Genomic DNA, 16,027 nt, shown 5'->3' with positions numbered 1-16,027 from the left:
GTATTGTTTTTGACCATGTCCATCACTTTATGACCACAGTGTACTCATCTTCTGATGGCTACTTCCAGCAGAATAACGCCCCCTGTCATAAAGTGCAAGTCATCTCAGACTGGTTTCTTGAACATGACAGTGAGTTTACTGAACTCAAATGGCCTCCACAGTCGTCAGTGCTCAATAAAACAGCACCTTTGTGATGTGGTGGAACAGGAGATTCACATCATGGATGTGCAGCCGACAAATCTGCAGCAACTGCATGATGCTATCATGTCAATATAGAGCAAAATCTCTGAGGAATTTTTCCAGTACCTTGATGAATCCATGAAGGATAAAGGCAAAAGGGGTACTAGTAAGGTGTACCTAATAAAGTGGCCAGTGAGTGGATGCTAGTCATTTTTTACAGCATAAAGTCAGTCATTTTGCTTGAACACATTATAGAGTGTTGTTATATTTGAGTTTGATATTATGCTTATTTATAACTCAGAGGGAGCGATATGTCAACATAAAGAAAATATCCTGGCTATCCCGCAGAAAACGTAATGGTGAGTAACATTCTGGGAACAAAATATTCCCTGCTGGAAATATGCTAGTCATTTTTCACAGCATAAAGTTGATTATTTAAATAAAACATATTGCATTGTCATATTTGAGTTTGACTTCCACTCATGTATCTGCATTTCAACGGTTTTCCACAAGAGGGCCTCATCCTCTTATTTTAGCGTTAGCTTGTAAACGATGCAGATCCTTAAAGATACAGTTTACCACAAAATAAAAATTCTGTCGCCATTTAATCCCCCTTGACTAGGTCCAGACTATTTTTGTTTTATTTTTTTCTGTTAAACACAAAACAACACAATAAATTTACGCGTTGGAATTTTCATTTTTGGATGAACTCTCCCTTTAGGAATGCATAGAAGAGATTATTTTCAGCTCTATTGACATCTCATTTTGACATCATGTCACACCAAAATGTCTTTTTTTGTATTTACAGTTAATCTTGAAAACACCTGCAGTCAGTTCCTATGGGTTGAAACGGAGACCAGAGAGAGAGACTCATTCATGGTGTTGCTCATTGATCCTGAATGAGTTTCTTTGTTTCCACACGGAAGTGCCAGGAAAGTGACCCAGTGGCCTTCCGTCTGATATCTGCTTCTGCATTCAGTAAATGTCTGATAAAGTCATATCCTCTTTTAGTATCTACAGTTTTAGCTCGTATATTGTGCTTTCAGTAGATCTAGCATTTGCAAATTAGAAGGCTGTCGAACACATACCAACATGTAGCCTATAATTTATATAATTTTTTAAAATATAATTTAACTTTATTCTATGGCATTTTATTGCAGCTAATTATATTATATTATACTGTATATTCATTAAATTACTTCACCATTCTGTATTAAAGGGTTAGTTTACCCAAAAATGGAAATTACCTCATCATTGCCTCTCTCTCTCTCTCTCTCTCTCTCTCTCTCTCTCTCTCTCTCTCTCTCTCTCTCTCTCTCTCTCTCCCATGTGGTTTTACAAGTTTTTTTCTCATCCGCTGAACACAAATGAAGATACTTTTAAGAAGGGTTGGCTGGTACCCATTGACTTCCATAGTAGAAAAAGAAATTAATATGGAAGTCAATGGATGTTAGCTAGCAGCATTTTTTCAGAATATATATATGTATATGTACTCTCACTGCCCACTTTAGGTACACCTGTCCAACTGCTTGTTAATTCAAATTTGTAATCAGCCAATCACATTTGCACATGTAGACATGGTCAAGACGATCTGCTGCAGTTCAAACCGAGCATCAGAATGGGGAAGAAAGATGATTTAAGTGATTTTAAACCAGGCATGGTTGTTGATACCAGACGGGCTGGTGTCAGTATTTCAGAAACTGCTGAACTACTGGGATTTTCAAGCACAACCATCTCTAGAGTTTACAGAATTTGGCGTCAACAACATGAAAGCATGGATCCATCCTGTCTTATATCAATAGTTCAGGCTGGTGGTGGTGGTGTAATGGTGTGCGGGATATTTTCTTGGCACATTTTGGGCCCATTAGTACCAACTGAGCATCGTGTCAACGCCACAGCTTACCTGAATATTGTTGCTAACCATGTCCATCCATTTATGACCACAGTGTACATATTTTCTGATGGCTACTTCTAGCAGGATAACACTCTGTAATCAAATGGCCTCCACAGTCACCAGAACTCAATCCAATAGAGCACCTTTGGGAAGTGGTGGAACAGGAGATTCTCATCATGGGTGTGCAGGCAACAAATCTGCAGCAACTGTGTGATGCTATCACGTCAATATGGAGCAAAATGTCTGAGGGATATTTTCAGTTGTTGAATCTATGCCACGAAGGATTAGAGCAGTTCTGAAGGTAAAAGGGGGTCCAACCTGGTACTAGTAAGGTGTACCTATAATAAAGTGGCCAGTGAGTGTATATATTGTGTTCAACAGAAGAAAGAAACTCAAATAGGTTTTGAACAAGTGAAGGGTGATTAAATAATGGCAGAATGTTCATTTTTGGGTGAACTACCCCTTTAATATACAGCTCTTGGATTTTGTGCAGCAGGATTCTGTGGCTGTATTGAGGACAGAAACCATTAACAAATCAAGCAGCGGTATTGAATGGGATGCTGTGATTTACCCACCGATTCATAATCTCCAGCAGAGCTTTACGGATTACGCCTGCGGTTTAACCCTTCAGACACCAGAGGAGAGTCCATCAATCACGCGATTAATATGACAGACCGTCAATCACAAATTGTAGTTTTATTGTATTGAACTTTGATCTTATTTAATTCTATTTGCAATGATTTATAATTACTGACGACGTTAATACTGCACATTTATTTTTAAATTACATTTTATGAATATTTGATTGATGTTTATAGGTTTTATTTATAGATATATAGGCTATTGGTGATATTTTTTATCATTTATAAAAATACATAGGCCTATATGTAATCTGTATTTTTAAAATAATTGCTGCAGATAGATAGACCTCACCTTTCCATCTGTGAAGAGAGGGAGAACAATGGTGATGGGTTGGACAAATGCCTTTAAAAGAGATTGTCATTTCTAATTTAACGTAATATTTTGTTTGTTTGTTTTATTGTTAAGCTGCAAAAAAAGCGGTGAGGAAATCAAGGCAGAGGAACTGTGTTTTCGGCACTGAACTCCATTGTTTTATAAATTGAATTGTTTATGCTTTCATAGTAATAACTTCATTATAAAATGTAAAAATAATAATGTTATTACAATTAATGTTTTTATTTATTTTTAAATATTTTGAAATAAATTAGCAAACTTACCCATGACAATTTTGTACCTTCGGCCCACAACCCAGTTGAGTTTGGTTTTTGGCCCTTCATAAGGAAAAGTTTGTGCTCTAGATATAGATAGAATTGTTTATATTTTTATTTCTATAATAATTTATGATATTTGTATTTATTTTGTAATATTTTACGTAACATACATTATATATTTCTTAATTCATAAAACAGTATCTATGCATATGTTTGCTATATTTGGCCATTATTTAAACTCAATGTTTACTCAATTACAATTAAAGAAGGATGCTCTGCATTTTATTAAACACAGTTCATCCGGAAAGTATTCATAGCACTTCACTTTTTCCAAATGTTTTTTATGTTACAGCCTTATTCCAAAATGGATTAAATTAATTGATTTCCTCAAAATTCTTCACACAATACCCAATAATGACAATGTGAAAAAGATCTTTTGAAATTCTTGTAAATTTATAAAAACTAAAAAACCTGAAAAATCACATGTACATCAGCATTCACAGCCTTTGCTGAATACTTTGTTGATGCACCTTTGGCAGTAAATACAGACTCAAGTCTTTTTGAATATGATGCCACAAGCTTGGCAGACCTGTCTTTGGGAATTTTTGCCCATTCCTCTTTGCAATACCTCTCAAGCTCTATCAGGTTGGATGAGTAGCGACAGTGTACAGCAATTTTCAGATCTCTCCAGAAATTTTCAATAGGATTTAGGTCTGGGCTCTGGTTGGGCCAGTCAAGGACATTCCCAGAGTTGATTGGGAAGTCACTACATTGATATTTTGGCGGTGTGCTTTGGGTCATTGTCCTGCTGAAAGATGAACCGTCGCCCCAGTCTGAGGTCAAGAGCACTCTGAAGCAGGTTTTCATTCAGGATGTCTCTGTACATTGCTGCATTCATCTTTCCCTCTGTCCTGACTAGTCTTCCAGTTCCTGCTGCTGAAAAACATCCCCACAGTATGATGCTGCCACCACCATGCTTCACTGTAGGGATGGTATTAGCCTGGTGATGAGCGGTGCCTGGTTTTCTCCAATTGTAATGCCTGGCATTCACTCCAAACAGTTCAATTTTAATCTCATCAGACCAGAGGATTTGGTTTCTTATGGTCTGAGAGTCCTTCAGATGCCTTTAGGCAAATTCCAGGCGAGGAGTGTCTTCTGTCTGGCCACTCTACCATACAGGCCTGACTGGTGGATTGCTGCACAGATGATTGTCCTTCTGTAAGGTTCTCCTCTCTCCACAGAAGAACGCTGGAGCTCAGCCAGAGTGACCATCGGGTTATTGATCACCTCCCTGACTAAGGCCCTTCCCCCCCGATCACTCAGCTTAGATGGCCGGCCAGCTCTAGGAAGAGTCTTGGTGGTTCCAAACATCTTCCACTTACGGATGATGGAGGCCACTGTGCTCATTGGAACTTTCAGAGAAGCAAAATTATTTCTGTAACCTTCCCCAGCCTTGTGCCTCGACAATCCTGTGTCGGAGGTCTACAGACAATTCCTTTGTCTTCATGCTTGGTTTGTGCTTTGACATGCACTGTCAACCCTGGGACCTTATATAGACAGGTGTATGCCTTTTCAAATCATGTCCAATCAACTGAATTTACCACAGATGAACTCCAATTCAGCTGCTGAAACATCTCAAGAATGATCAGTGGAAACAGAATGTACCTGAGCTCAATTTAGAGCTTCCCGGCAAAGGCTGAGAATACTGATGTACATGTGATTTTTCAGCTTTTTTATTTTAAATAAATTTGCAACAATTTCAAACCCCCCTTTTTTACATTGTCATTATGGGGTATTGTGTGTCTAATTTTGAGGAAATAAATTAATTTATTCCATTTTAAAATAAGGCTGTAACAAAAAAATGTGGAAAAAGTGAAGCGCTGTGAGTATTTTCCGGATGCACTGTATACTCATTTTAAAAAACAAAACATTTTCAAATTTCATATAAGTAATAAATAATATTATATAATAAAGATAATATTGCATATATCATAGATAGATAGATAGATAGATAGATAGATAGATAGATAGATAGATAGATAGATAGATAGATATTTGTATTTATTTGTAATATTTTACGTATTATGAAACCTTAAATGTGTGTGTAGTCTGAACAGTTTTTATATTTATACATTTTATCAATTCATAAAATAATATATAAATGTATATGTCTGCTATATGGCCATTATTTAAACTCAATGTTTACTCAATTACAATTAAAGTAGGATTTATTTTATTAAATACGCTCATTTAAAAAAAACTATACACTTTCAAAAGGCGTATAAATAATAAATAAATATTATGTAATAAAGATTATAATGTATATATATATATATATATATATATATATATATATATATATATATATATATATATATATGAGAGAGAGAGAGAGAGAGAGAGTTTCTATGTGGCGCTGAACGGGTTAAACCAAACGCGAGCCACTAAATGTGGAGGAATTGTGATTGGTTTGGTCTCCGTGTGTAGATCAAGCCAGGATAAAACCTCCAGCGCTTGCAGATGGAGGGTGTAGAGGGGGCTGCTGCTGTAAACACAGGGCTGTGTGCGTGTTTAATAATCAAGATGAGCTGAAAACAGACATGAGGCTCAATGAAGGACTGTAGGAGATGATGCAGAGAGACGCACGTGGACCACAGAGACTCAGGCATCCTCTCAGGTATTTCAGATGTTGTGATTGTGACCGAACAGCAAGATGGATTGCATTGAGAAGATGCTGTGTTTGCATGCAGCACATGGTCTGCAGTGCAAAACAACAAACACATCTGACAATGCAGCCCTGTTATTTACACACGTGCTTTGTGCAGAAAGCTTTGGATTGTGAACATTTTGAAGCGATGGCGATTGATGTGGCTGCTTTGTTTTTAAGTGCACTTTTAAATGTATCTTTACATTATCAGTTATGTTTACGCATTCGTTATATAATGCTGAAGAAGGTGTGAGTGTGTTTGGAGATGTCAGTGTCCTCGCCCCAGATTCATCATGCGCAGTTTCACGTCCATGCACCTCAGCGCGTTGATTGTTGAGTTAATTAATCATAGTTGGGTAGTTGTGTTTGCTTATGATGTTGTTGTGTTTGGAATAAAGTGTGAGTTGATGTGTGCGGGTTTTGGATATGGAAACGCGTGGAATGAACGCTCCGTTGCGGACACTTCTTGGGCGTGTTCAATTTTCATCCGCGCTTACTTTTCAGCGTCAATGTTTATTATGGCGCACTGTGCTGATTTGCTTCAGATAATTATTGGATGTCTGCCAGTAATTTAAACTAAACTACAGAGTCCATTCAAACCTTATACTGAATAGAATTTCAGTCATTAATGTTAATATTATTGTTCTTGTAAACTTCTATGTAGGTTAAATGTTTAGGTCTGGTTATTACAAAGTCTATTAGTTGTTCAAAAATGTAAATAATCGCGTTTCATTTTAGTTAGCCTATTGATTTTTTTTGCATCTATTTAACTGTTTTATTTCTATAATTTGCTCCTAGTTATGGGGCATTTAAGTCATCTGATTACATGCATTAAAGGTCCCGTGAAATTTAAATAAACAACTTTAGATGTTAGTTTCAGTCTGCTAGTTATAAGGATATCTACTGTGTGTTCCAAAACAGTGACAAAATTCACATTTAGAAATAATAAAACTGATGTAAACAGTTATATATATCAAAAAACTGATATATAACTTTTTTTTTTATTGTAAATATGTACAAACTTAGTACAAGAGAATACATCTCACAACAATTATGAACAAAACAAAAATAAATAAAATAAAATGAGAGAAATTATCTCAGTTAAACAAAGTATAAACAGATGCCTGGGATAAAAGTATAAATAGGTAAGATAATAATAATAATAATAATAATAATAATAATAATAATAATAAAACATTTATTCAATCATTGAAATTGACATAACGCTTCATATGTTATTTTAGCTTTTCTGTTTTTAATGTTACATAGTGTAGTACCATAATGTTTAATCTCCTTTATAAAATGTTCACAATTTGGCTTCACTTTGGCCCATTTCTTGACATGAATATGGTATTTTCCAAGTAATATTTTTAGTTGTATAAGAAAATAAGTTGTACTTTTTGAATCAATTCCATCTTGTACTAAAGCAAACATGACGTCATATAACCCAATTTGTATTAGTGTACTAAATGTCCTTGAAATAAAGTTAGAAACATCAATCCAAAATAATCTTGAGTATACACATTGAAAAAACAGATGAGTAACAGATTCTTTAACAAAACCACAAAAATCACAAGAGTTTTCTCTATCCACTTCAAACCGTTCAAGTAACTCTTTCACAGGATAAATTCTGTGTAAAATTTTTAAAGATACCTGTCTTATAAAAATGTATTTGTTAGTAACCATACTTCCACTCAATGTTTCCAAATAAAACTGATATTTACATTTACTTTAGTCATTTAGCAGACACTTTTATCCAAGTTTTATCCAGTTCTAGAAATGTGGTCAGAGAAGTTAGTTGGTCATCAATTGTTACTCCAAGGCTTTTTACCATTTTGGATGCAGTGATGGTTGCCCCATCCATCTGGATTTAAAAGTTATGGTGTAGAGTCGGGTTGGCAGAAACTTCAAGCATTTGGCAGAAACTTCATTTGGCAGAAACTTCAAGCATATAACAGGTCATTTCCACCTAAATCAATCCGCATCACCTCATACTTCAGTTTCTCATCAAATCTTGACCAATCAAATGCTCTCTAGTATCTGACATGCCCCGCCCCCTTTGAGACACTTCGTTTGCTTTTCATTTGATGAGCATGAGCTCAACCACTCTCACTGTTAGAGCTGTGATAAAACAAAACACAATTGGCTGTTTTTAAAAAGGAAGGAGCTACTCTAAATCCCGCCCTCTCCATGTTTCAGTTGAGATTGTCAAATTTCAAATAAAAATGCACATTTCAATGTTCTTCATGGGGCCTTTAAATCGTATGTCCGAGTAAACCCAATTCGCATTCACATTCTAAAAGCTGTTTACATTCGCACAAATGTTTCTCCCAAATTTTGAACAAAACATCTGCGCATGCGCTCCGTGGTGCTATAGTTTGTGTTTTTTAAATCAAAGATAGTCACTAAGTTAACAATCTGAACAAATAGCTTTCTATGTCAAAAGCACTTTTAGTAAGCATTTGGTAAATATTTAGTCATCCCCAGTAACCAGTTTGTAATTCAAAATGCTTAAAGAAATAGGAGCCTGTTCGTGAGACATTAAACATTTGTAAATATGTTCCACATCACCATTGAACATGTGCTGAAAATATTTTGAAATCAGAAGATTCTAGGATATTTAGCTTACTTGGTTCCTTTTTATCAGGAATCCACTACTGCTTCCACAATTGTAGTTGTATTGATCAAGATATTTACATTTTAGGCTTTCCAATCTTTTTATCAGTCCAGTTACCAAAGGCCCAGAGATATTTAATGTTATATTGTCACTCAAAAATGAAAATTGGGCAACACGATGGCGCAGTGGGTAGTGCTGTCGCCTCACAGGAAGAAGATCGCTGGTTCGAGCCCCGGCTGGGTCAGTTGGCATTTCTGTGTGGAGTTTGCATGTTTTCCTTGTGTTGGTGTGGGTTTCATCCGGGTGCTTCGGTTTTCCCCACAAGTCCAAAGACGTGTGGTACAGGTGAGTTGAATAAACTAAATTGGCAGGAGTGTATGTGTGTGAATGCACGAGTGTATGGGTGTTTCTCAGTGCTGGGTTGCTGCTGGAAGGACATCTGCTGTATAAAACATGCCAGAATAGTTGGTGGTTCATTCCGCTGTGGCGACCCCTGATTATTAAAGGGACTATACGCCAAATGAAAAATAAAAATTCAGTCATCAATTAATGATGTATGACTTGTTTCAAACCATTTTTTTGTTCTGTTGAACACAAAAAGATGATATTTTAAAATAGGAAAAACAAATACTATGGAAAACACTGGTTAACAGATTCCAGCATTCTTCTGAGTATCTTCTTTTGTGTTAATTTACTGTTCAACAGAACAAAAAAACTCAAACTGCTTTGAAAAACGTCAAGGGTGAGTAAAAAGGATTGAATTCTCATTTTTGGGTGAACTACGCCTTTAAAGCAGATTTAAAGAATGAACCTGGCTAAAGCATTATTTCTAAGAGTTTGAAACAATTTGCTAAAATGAATGTTCAATTCAATTCACCTTTATTTGTATAGCGCTTATACAATGTAGATTGTGTCAAAGCAGCTTCAGATAAAAGGTCACAGTAAATAGGAACAGTGTAGTTCAGTTTGTAGTGTTTAAGTTCAGTTCAGTTTAGCTCAGTTCAGTGTGGTTTAATAATCACTACTGAGAGTCCAAACAGCGAAGAGCAAATCCAATGATGCGCAGCTCTACAGATCCCAAACCATGCAAGCTAGTGGTGACAGCGGAGAGGGAAAAAAAACTTCACTAAATGGCGAAGTGAAGAAAAAAACCTTGAGAGAAACCAGGCTCAGTTGGGTACGACCATTTTAATTTCTCCGCTGGCCAAACGTCTTGTGCAGAGCTGCAGTCTCAGTGGCGGAGGCTGGAAGCTGGCCTCAGCAAGACTCGTCTGTCTCTGGAGCGTCACAGGAATCAGTCTCATGTTCTCCACTCTTCCATGACCATCACAGTAGCTGCTCAGGATACGGCCTGGTCCAGGATATGGAAACCTTGGGATCATCTCGTCGTTGGTCTTGGATCGAATCAGTGACTCTGCATAGTCTGAGGGCCTCGGGAAGAGTGTCCCCAGGTGGAAAAGGAGAATAAAGAAAATAATTAGCGTAGCTGCTGTTCATAGTGTATATAAACAAGATGCAGAACCTGTGTGGGAACCCGCTAAGTGGTGCAGTGAGTGTATGCTTTACTAGGTAAAAGGTAAAAGTTCGCATCTGCTTATAAATGCGTTTGGCCTTTTTTTTTTCAGATTATTTAGTTTTGAACAATATAATTGAGAGGGTTAAATGGACCTTACATTACCTTGCAAGGACTGCAATTTGTGCCTGGAAAGAGTTTAAAGTTACTCACTCAAAGCTTATGCACTTATTTGTGAAAATATTCATTCACTCATTTCACATCTACTTAGTCCCTTATTTATCAAGGGTCGCCACAGCGGAATGAACAGCCAACTATTACAGCATGTTTTACTCAGCAGATGTCCTTCCAGCTGCAACCCAGTACTGGGAAACACCCATGCACTTCTGCATTCACACACACACTCATACACTATAGCCAATTTTCTTATACCAATTCACCTATAGTGCATGCCTTTGGGAGGGGGGGGATCCGTCCCCCTCACTTTTAGAGACAGACCATTTAGAAACAGGTGATTAATAATTATATGAACGTATAATCTCATACAGCTGTCCCCCCCACTTTTAAAATATCCACTACATCCATGCGCATCTACACCTGATGTTTCTTGTAGATATATACTACACTCTTATGACACAGTAAACACAGGCTCCTATTGTATAAATATTTGAAGTCCCTCTCTCTCAGATCTTTAAAACACTGTCATGTGAATGTAATAATATCACTTAACGTCTTATACATTATGACTCGCTGCTTTACTCTTGGAGTCAAGGAGCCAAAATCTTAGCCTATTATCCTCTTTACAGATCATAAGTGTAATCACAGGATTACACAGAACGGAGAGAAAGAGAGCAGCTCTGAGTGTGCAAACTGGGTTATGCTGCTGTAGGGGTAAAAAGGTCTCCCTGAATATAATTCAGCCAACCTATATTAAAAGGAGCGCTCACCACTAATCTGTCTCTTCCTAGCCTTATGAGAGGGTGTGTGTGTGGATTTGTGTAGTTGGCAAAGCGATTATGTGGGCCAAGCATGTGGGTGAGGTCTGGCAGAGGTCTCGAGGATGTGCATTTTTGTTAGGATGTGTTATAGGGTGCGGATTATACATTGACGGCATGAACTTTTCCGGTAATGCTAGATTGTGTAACACATGCTTCAGTAAACCAAATTTATATATTTCAATTTCAATTAAATTTATTTAAAGGGTAACGCCTTGAGATGTAATGTCTCGCTATCAAGGGGTCCCATGACAATATGACAGTGACAAAAGCAAAACCGAAAAATAAAATGTACTATTACAAACACAGGAGCTTTTCCAAACCCCACCAACCCCTTCCATTGCTATCACAAATAATCTTAAAGAGCCCATATTATGGGTTTTTGAAAATGCTCTTCCATGTAGTGTGTCACACAGCTCTAAGTGAAGTGAAATATCCAGCTAAGGCTTAAATCTGAAAGTGTACAGTGTTTAAAACTATTGATTCATCTATAAAAGAGTCGACTCATAGTGCTTCAAACGAGTCGTCTTGATAACGAGTTATTAGGTGTTTCGCGATGACGCAGCTACGAAACACAAGTAGTTGGGCTCGCAAACCCGGGAGATTTGAAACCTGCGGCCCCGCCCACTAACAGAAAAAAAGTCTCACACACACACAGAGACACACACAGACACCGGTCGAATGAAGTCACGCTGTGCAGATGGATATTATGGACCGTCTAATCAAAGATGAAACATCAGCAATATAGCCCAGCCTTGAGCAGTTCTGAGTGCTTCTGGAAACTATATGCTTTCAAAGAAGACTTATTCAGTTTGTTAAAGGAAGGATCAGTATAGACTGTCAGAACATGGATCAGTGGATCATGGATCATTTTCTACCCCCATTTCACAAGTGTAAGTAAGTGCGATTAAAATTATTGCCTCGTTTACTCTAGCTTGCAAATTATATATTCAGTTGTGTTTTGTTACTTGTAACTGCGTGTACTGTATCAGGTTAACTCTTTATATTCCCATATCGCGTGTAAAGCCACGTTGAAAACGCGACGCGTGCCGCTTTGATTACGGATCGTCAGCTGTTTACACACATGCAACGGACAAGTTTCAAAATATTTCAGCTCAATATTATTGTCTCCTCGTGTGTGTAACGCACGGGTATTCGCGGATATAACTGAGCGCCGCTCCTCTATGGACGCGCCGGCCCTGTGTGTGTGTGTGTGTGTGTGTGTGTGTGTCCTCGTGTGTGTAACGCACGGGTATTCGTGGATATAACTGAGCGCCGCGCCCTCTCTATTCAGCCGGTCCTCTATGGACGCGCAGGCCCTGTGTGTGTGTGTGTGCGTGTGTGTGTGTGTGTGTGAAAAGAGCAAGAAGACTGTGACCTCCTCGCCAGTTCTTGGACTTTTTGCTCAATAAAATAGTTAGTCGTCAGTATTTTCTAGTCCATCGTCTGTGTTTACATTCACCCACTGGCAGCCAAAATCCACTATGAAGCGTGTGTGCACTGTGACTACTTTTATATTGTAGATTAGCAGCTGGGCATTTCACTCTCGCGCTGAAGCCTTGTCCGTGTCGACCAATCGCAGCAGGCTGTCATTGGTCCAATCAGCGCAGATTAGCTTCGCGCTAAAGAAGGGTTTGGGAACAAATGAATCGCTGAACGATTCATATGGGAGTCGCTGGGATAATTAGGTAAAAATAAATGCATATTATAAGACCATTAAAGTGTTGTTTGACCTTGCATGCATATTAGACTGTTGTTGGAGACCCTTACAACCTAAATATGACCCTATTTCATGTATAATATGGGCTCTTTAAATAATAATGAATCAAAGAGCAATAAATAAACTTAGCCAGGAGAGAACTACTAATATATATATATATAAATGAGCAATATCACACGAGTAGCAGTGTGATATGGCTGTATATCGGCACTGGTATGAGGCGTGCATTGGCTCGAGGCCGCAGACCGAGTGCCTTAGTGTCTCACCAAGGACGATATACAGCCATATCGCACTGCTACTAGTGTAAAGCCTCCTTTCCACTGCAAACGACAAGCGACAGACCTGAAGTCATTCATTTCCAATGGAGAGTAACCAAGGAACTGCGTAGAGTTCCGATCATCTCCGTATGCGGAAAATTCGGATCCGAATTGAGCTACGGATCCGTTGACATATTTGAAGTCCTGCAACTAGACCATATGCGACCGGCCGACCAGATGTGATGTATTTCAGTGTTGTCCAAGCAGGTCCGTGTGCGCGAGATGAGAAATAGGAGTTTTTCGTTAATTTTTTAATCAGAAAACACCAATACAGCTCAATACACCAATCAGATTTTTTATTATACCTTTCTGAATGTTGAGATTTTCAGCTCTGAACATTATGTAGCTGTTTATGTTGCCTGTGCCTTTAATGCAAATGAGCTAGTTCTCCCCGCCCACTGTTCCCATGTCCCTGTCTGGGTGTGCCTCATCTCCTGCTGTGTCAGATAAACAGCCTAGTGACAGACATGAAGGAAGCAGATCTCATGGTGAGAAATACTACAGTAAGAACTTTCCCAATGATTATTTGATGTATTTGTTGCGGAGTTAATTCAAGCCTTTCTGCAACGATGAGTCATATGAAATGTCATTACACAGTTCACCCACACATACACACACACACACACACACACACACACACACACACACACACACACACACACACACACACACACACACAGCGCATTCGTCTAACTTTGCACTGCTTTTGCACAGCAAATATTACAAGATACAGGTTAATATTGCTGCTGTATTGATATTAGGGGTGTCAAAATTAATTGTTTCTTCGACACAATGCAGATGTGGACAATTCGATATTGGTTCAGTAATAGATCATAGCCGGTTATTATGTACTGACATATATACTATATTGCGGTAGCTTACTTTGGCATGGGAGGCAAGCGCGAGTAATTAAAATGCTCCAACTACTTAAAAACGCAGGTGCAGTCTGGCACAGTATGGCTGCCGTCGCGTCTTCCAGGTGGATGTGTGAAGCGCTTTGAGTGTCCAGAAAAGTGCTTTATAAATGTAAGGAATTATTACTATTATTATTATTTATACATTTTAATAAAAGAATTCTTGTGCTGTAAAGTAAAATATAAAATTGTGTTTGGAAAGCATCGTCGATGCACCGAGATATCGAATTGGACCGAATCGATGGCATGATAATCGTAATCAAACTGTGAGACCAATGTAGGTTCACACCTCTAATGGATATCCGGTATGTTAATGTACAAAATAAACCTGATTTAACATCCACAAACCAGAATTGAAGCATCTTTTTTATAATTGTCCTGACATCCGGCTGTGGTGATTTTACCGTCTTTAACTTACTATTACAAACTTGCACTGTTTTAAAAACATTTTAAACTTGTACAACTCATTCTTGATCACATTTGATGATGATTAATAATCACAGAGAGCTGAACAGATCTTTTAATCCCAGTAGCTTTGCAGACGCCATGTCTTGTTCATATGATTATACGCGTTACGTGTGAATACACAGCTGTCAATCAATTCGGTGGGCAGGAAAACCACACTCTTATGTCATGTTGTGGTCGGCCTCAAAATGGGAGGGATTTGGATCCAATTTTTACATCAGGAAATAAAGAAAAGAAGCTTGTTGTGTTTGTCACTCCAGTATGACACACTATACCTACACACAGTTCTGTCCAAACAGCGTTTTCATCATAGGTGCCCTTTAACCCTTTTAGTCTTGTGAAAACTAACTAACTCTATTGGCACTCTAGACCTGCAGGTTTCAGACTGCTGAATGAATATATTTGCATAGACTGATCCATTAAAGGGGTGGTAAATGTATATTTATTTAATATTTTTAATTATTAATATTATTGCTTAAAATTCAGATCAGAGCAAACTATTTCTCACTAATTAAATGGCCGACCCACTCACACAGCTTGTTTTGATGTCTTTCAGGGGTGATCAAGCATTAATTAGGGTGGTCAAACCCCCCTGTAATTAGCACCATTGTTATATGGTGTATGTTTGGCCACTGAGAATGCTGTGTAGTGAATGCTGGAAAATTTAAAGGACAGGTGCATTTGCAAAAATGGGGCATTTATATTGGGCCTTATGGGACGTTAGAGGCCAGATGAGGAAACGAGGACAAGAATAGACTAGATTCTACATTCTCTGAAGATAAACGTTGATACTTGCCTGTGCACATCTCTCAGGCACAATGATAACATGTTCGGTGTGGTTTCCAGGGTGTTGCTATGTCTATTGCTAGACTATTCTGGACTATTCTTCCACTTCTAATTCTAACAGAGTGATTCGTTTCTGAATCTCCATTATGAACGACTCGTGTGAACCATCGATATCCCTGCATCTCAGTGTACATACAGTAAGTAAGTAAAGGTTTATTTATATAGCACCTTTCCCAGACATTGAGTCACAAAGTGATTTACAATAAGAGAAAACAAGTAAAAGAACACATGACAATAAAAGAAAACCTGTTAAAACGTATTAAAACAAGTTTAAAATCCAAATACAGAAACACTAATAATGTTGATTAAAAGTTTGACCAAAAAGATGCATCTTTAAATGCTTTTTAAAAAGTTCAACTGATCCCAGAGTTCTCAGTGCCATAGGGAGAGAGTTCCAGAGCCGTGGGCCACTACACAGAAGGCACAGTCACCTTTAGTCTTAAGCTGAGTTCTGGGAATGGCTAAAAGTTCTTTGCCAGAAGACCTCAGAGACCGGCTACATGAGTGACTGCGTAAAGTGTGGTTTATTTATAAACTAATTTCGAGAGGATCACGTGCCTATGATCAACACGGCTGGCTCCTCATTAGCTTCGTAATCTGACCCATTAGACGATTACAGAAGCATTA

At 38.0% G+C, this 16,027-nt stretch overlaps 1 protein-coding gene across 1 annotated transcript in view; it reads left to right on the top strand.

Moving 5' to 3' along the window:
* Positions 1-5,913: 5,913 nt before the first annotated feature.
* ccdc120a (coiled-coil domain containing 120a) overlaps positions 5,914-16,027 on the top strand; it is a 128,645-nt gene continuing 118,531 nt past the window's right edge. The window contains exon 1 of the mRNA XM_056464060.1: positions 5,914-5,983. The gene's annotated coding sequence lies outside the window, so the exon portion shown is untranslated. The remainder of the gene's footprint in view (positions 5,984-16,027) is intronic.

Source organism: Danio aesculapii, chromosome 8, assembly GCF_903798145.1.
Source record: "Danio aesculapii chromosome 8, fDanAes4.1, whole genome shotgun sequence".
NCBI classification, from domain to species: domain Eukaryota; kingdom Metazoa; phylum Chordata; class Actinopteri; order Cypriniformes; family Danionidae; genus Danio; species Danio aesculapii.
The sequence above is the reverse complement of the archived record's forward strand: the minus strand, read 5'-3'. Positions and strand labels throughout refer to the sequence as shown.